Below are 5,971 nucleotides of genomic sequence, written 5' to 3'. Positions count from 1 at the left end.
AACAGAAGACTCTGTTTTTTTTTTAGTGTATGTTGTTGTTATTTATAGTTTGTGATGATTCTGTCTTCTTTACCTTATGCATGGTATATTCATTCTACATCTTCAGGAAGGTGGGGGTGGGCACAGAGCTTGAGGGAAAGGGTGAAAAAATGAAGCAGTGGAGTTCCTTGAACATTGATGAAAGTGAACTATTTAACACATCGGTCAATTATGATTGTATGTTTTTCTGAGACTGTAATTTATTTATTTCTTTAATCTAATTTGTATGATTTCTATCTACCAGTTTTTGAATTGGCTTGTTCCTGTTTTTCAAGGACCTAGTGGTGCATTATTAGTGCTGATTTAAGATTGTTCTAATTTGTTAATGTATATACTCAAAGCTATAAATTTTCCTGCGTATTGCCTGTGTTCTTGTGTCCCAGAGGAGGTAATATTTTGTCTGTTCACTTCTGGTTATTTCTGTTTTTCTGTTTATGTTACTTTGAAATAGTGATTTCAGGCTTGTATGAAGAGACAGTAATAATATGAAATGTATATTATTACACTGAAAGAAAGAGAAGACATTTTAACCTTTTTGCTTCAAGTAAATTAATATTAAACAAAGCTTATTAAAATAATTACTTATTTACTTTTTAGAGGATGAGTATAGTACTCTTGGATATCTTGGAGGAAAGATATTAGACTCATCACAGCTGATGCCTTATATTGAATTTACAAGCTAAACTTTCTTTTTCAGAAGACTAAAGCTTCAGTTCTTTCATATTAGTATTATAAAATCATAATCCCTGCATATTGATATGTTATCCTCTGCTATTTTCAATTCAATTCTTCCTCCATTATATATCAAGGGCTTTGAATGACCAATTCCTTAAAATACCTATATTTCCTATATTGTGATGTAAATCTCAGTGATATGAATATGAATTTATCTCTCAGTCTCATCTTGAGCTGCATTCATATGAAATTTATGCAGTCTCAAGCAAGAAACATGACTATTTACACTTTTCTATGTTTTAATCAATAAATCCATTCTAATACTTTAATTGAAATATATATAAAGTTTTTAACATGAAGACAACTCTCCCCCATTATACTTTAAAGTAAAACCTTGGGGACTATTTTATATATGAAAATACAAAAGTCGAGGCTGGGAAGGTGGCTCAGTGGTAGAGCGCTTGCCTTGCATGCATGAGGCCCTGGGATCGATTCCTCAGGACCACATAAGCAGAAAAAAAAGCCAGAAGTGGCCCTGTGGCTCAAGTGGTAGAGCGCTAACCTTGAACTGAGGAGCTGAGGGACAGCGCCCAGGCCCAGATTTCAGGCCCCATGACCGGAACCCTCCAAAAAAAGATTAAAAAAATAAAAAAGTGCAATGCACATGTTTATACATGAATAATCTAATGATTAAATCAACTAGATACTAGAACTACCATACCACATCAAGTCTCAATTTACTTAAAAGCACCAAAATGTTAGTGTTCATGAATATCACTCATTGTTAAAAAATGACTAGTCAAAACAAAGTTTATATTATATTTGAAATTTGAAAAATGAAAATTACACTCAGATTTGCTGTCAATATCTTGTTTCCATGGATACATTTTTTTCAGCATATAGGGAAACAAAAAATAAGGGTTTGTCACATAGAATGAAAAATATAAAGGTAGACTGCCTTTCCTTAAGATGATAAGTACATGCAAATCGTGTGATTTATTCAAAGATACTATAAAAATTCATAAGAGGATTTATGATCAGAACTCATAGGTAAGGAAAATAACTGGAAAAATGTAAATGTTAATTGTGCTTTCAATATAGGAAGACAAGTTTTCAATTTAAGAGCCTATAGAAGAAGATTTTTTATCTGTAACACAATCCACTTTTAACTGCTAAAAGCACTTGCTTAATCTCTAATTAGAAAGGGAAAAATGAACTAACATCTTACATGATTGATTTGACAATTAATTGGTATATTGAAGGTCAAAGGGAGGAATTGAAGATTAATATAATCTTTTTCCTCTCTTCTGATTATTACACCGCAATAGCTGTGAATTCAGGAGTCTCATGCAATGTACTCACAGCTGAATTACTAATATGCTTAAAAATATAGAACATAAAACTTTTGAGCAGGGTTGCCACATCATTTAGGAATGCAATTCCTTCATATGAACTTCAATTTTTGTAGCTTTCCTTGTGGGATTAAAAGGTAAGAAAGCACTGTAGAAACAAGAATTCCTGTTCAGCCAAGTAGAACATCCACATGTTGCAAATTTTCATTCCGTAAAGACTCTTCGTTAGAGTACTTTCATTTAATATACTTCAGCGCATCATCCTTCCCGGTTGGATACAGGAAAAAAGATAATTTTGTTTGAATATTATCTTACATAAATTAGTGTCTACAGAGATGATTTGTATAATTACAGATGTTTGTAATAAATGTAAATAGGGATCATGTCACAACTAAAAAATATAAATAAAATCACATAACAAGACTAAAAGTCACAGAATTTTGTGCATGAACACATACATTAGATTAGTTGCAGAATTTCTATTTTGAGAAAAACTTTATATTAAAGTATAATGCACTTTACTAAGAGTTGAAACATTTTATTGAAAAATATATTCTTAGAGATATTTTTGCTTCATAATTTTAAGAAGAAAAATGATCCCAAAGTAATTACTCCTTCATTGTTTTCCTGTTTCCATGTGATTAACCTCCGAATTAGAAATCCAGATATATGATTTAATTTAAACAAAAATATTTATTGAATATAAAAATCTCTACTCTCTACATTCTTCACACTAAGATCACCAAATATGTTGAATCTTAAATAATTAGTCTCTTTTTGACCTATGTTAATACTATTTATAATGTGAATGAAATGCTTAAAAATAGTATTTATTTTAGGTTAATTGCTCTGAAGAGACAATAAATGATATTATCAAAGCCTAAAAATTATTAGATTTAAAATTTAGAATTCAGGAAATGATTTTGACCAATCTGGTTACTGGAGCCTTCACTACAACCTCTTGAGACCATTTATATTGGTGAAGCAAAAATCTGAGGTTAAACATTTATGAATAAAAAATCATGTCATTCTGAACACGTAAAGCTACATATATAACTGAAAATTTAGCTTTTAAATATCTGAATATGCTAGTACATTTAATTGCAGAGCAAGTACTTGTTCTGAAGGGAGTTAAAATAGCATTTATTCTGAAATGTAAACCTAAGTATTCATTTGAATAAAAGACAATGTTTAAAATATCACTCATTCAAGAGAAGATGTATTGTTAGATGTTTTTCATGCCAATTATGTTCTCTAAACTTACTACAAACACTAGATTAGTAAACCTAATTCATTCCTTTGTAGGGAAATAGAAATTCAGTTTCCTAAAATGCATGATTATAACTATTTCTCAAACAATTACTAAGTAACTGTTTTATATTTTTTGTCATGGAATATTATTTGATTTATTTTTATTCATTAAGTTAAATAATTGGCCAATAACAATATAAATTATGCATGAACAAAGTTTATCTAACATAAGTATTTCACAAGACATGTCATGGTACTCTTAAAGAACACTAGAAGGCAGTGTACTTTTTATTAACTTTTAGTTATTTTGTTAATGGATATTAATTGTCAGAAGTGGCGATTTCATAATATATTTAAAGTATTTGATTATACTCCTCTATTTCCTTTTCATTACTCCTACCTCCAAAGATCTTCTGTTTTTCACATAAAATTACATCTTTATATATGCACATGTAAACTAATTTGGAAAAGTTAAGCTAAATTGCAGCTTAACTCAAGATGTACAGTGGATTAATAGGATGAATAAAAATTGAATACTTTTTTAACTTTTGAATTGAGCTATCATTATTATTATGGTTTTATGGTTAGGGTTAGGATCCCAAAAAGAATTAGAATTAGGATTAGAGAAATAGAAAATTTAGGTTCAACATAGGATGAACCATTTCAACAATGATACTCACAAGACATTATGTTGAAAATGAAGTTTTCCTTAATGCTAACACGAATCCCAACTGGAACTGAGACCTAACTTTCACCCTAATTATAGTCCAATTCTAATGTTTAAGAAAAAGAATCTAGTTTTTAATCATTCTAATGAATACTCCAGTTTGGACTCTGGAAATGAATACAGTTTGCCATAATTCCCCAAAATTTCCTGACTCTACCTCTGAAGTTATCTTGTTCCCTAACATAAACAATTTTATTACTTGTCCTCAAATTATCTTATCAGGAAAAATACTGTAGTTTCCATTGATCCTACCTTTTTCTGAACCCCTGTACCCTAAAACAGTTTCAGATTTACTTACCACCTAGTCCATTACTTAACGCTCTCAACCTGAACCTTGCTGAAAAAAGCTCATTAATCATTACAAGAAGGATCACTGAGAAATAAATATAATGATAATGCTCTAGTTACTCTTCAGTGTCATATTTTTTATTCTACTTGTTAGTGAAAACTCAATTTTATAATAAAATCTTTCTTATTCATAACAGTAATCATAATCAGAACAAAATACTGACCCTGGTCTTAATCCAAATTATATGACACTAACACAAGTTCATTAGTTTTCACTCATCCTAACTTGATTCAAATAAACATTCCAAACATAGGTTTCAATTTTTTCCAATATCTGAGTCATTTTCTAATCTAAATATAATCTTAACTGGAACATTGAGAATAACCATAAGCGTAATTTTAAGTAGAATCTAATATTAATAGCAATACTCTAGTTCACATTCATTGTAATTCGCACAAGGATTATATTAAAATTTATTTTGAATTTGAGCCTCATTTTTTCTCCTTCACTCTAACCCTAACCATGGCTGGAATCCTAACCATAACCTTGACACTGATAGTATCCCAATTCAAAAATTTATGAAAAATGCTCGTTTTGTGCGATCCTAACTGAAATTCCACTTGCAATTCTTGAAATAAATTGCAGGTATTCCTAAACCCTATAGATTTTCTCACTCTTATCTCTGAATGTATCTTGTTCCATAACAGGAATCATTATACCCATTGATCTCAAATCCTGATATTATGAAATACATTGTACTTCCATTATCCCTTCTTTTCCTGAATTCCTAGAACCTAAATAACATTCAGCTTTACTTAACATTTAACACATTTCTTTTTTTTTCTTTTGTCTGGCGTGGGGCTTGATCTCTGGCCCTGGGCTCGATCCCTGAGTTCTTTAGCTCAAGGTGTGAGCTGAACCGCTTGAGCCAGAGCACCACTTTTGGGTTTTCTGGTGTTTAATTAGAAATAAAAGTCTCACAGACTTTCCTGCCTGGGCTAGCTTTGAACTGTGATCCTCAGAAATCAGCTTCCTGAGTAGCTAGGAAAATAGGCATGAGCCACAAGTTTAACCTATTTCTTTACTCTATCCTCAACCCCAGTTAATCAGAAACCTAATCCTAAACACAGACTGATTTAACACCAACTGGTTAATGTAAGGAAAATTATTTAGATTTTATTCAATCGCATATTTTTTGCTTCTATTTCTTAGTGGAAAATTTAAATTTACCATAAAGCTTATCCTTCCCTAACCCTAACCAGAACAAAAAAGTATCTCACTCTTTAAACCAAATTATATCTGAATCTTTAAAGTAACACAGATATTCGTTTTCATTCATTCTAACTATGATTCATTCTTCTTAAAATATGTGGCAGTTTTACACAATATCTTGCATCTTTTCCCCATCCCAACCCCAGCTCTAACTAGATCACTTTGCCTAAGCCTACATATAACCGAATCAGCATGTTAGCAAGCCACTTTTTCACATTTATCCTAACTCTTGCTCAGAGTGTAAGTCTAAAATTTACTTGCATTTTGAACCTAAATTTTTTCAGTGTTTTTCTATTTCCTGTCAGGTTTTATATTTCATTATTTTAAAAAATTTATTTTGTTGTTAGGATGATTTAAAGAGAGATT

This window comes from Dipodomys spectabilis, unplaced genomic scaffold, assembly GCF_019054845.1.
Source record: "Dipodomys spectabilis isolate Male_0828 unplaced genomic scaffold, ASM1905484v1 ptg000408l, whole genome shotgun sequence".
Taxonomy (NCBI): domain Eukaryota; kingdom Metazoa; phylum Chordata; class Mammalia; order Rodentia; family Heteromyidae; genus Dipodomys; species Dipodomys spectabilis.
The sequence above is the reverse complement of the archived record's forward strand: the minus strand, read 5'-3'. Positions refer to the sequence as shown.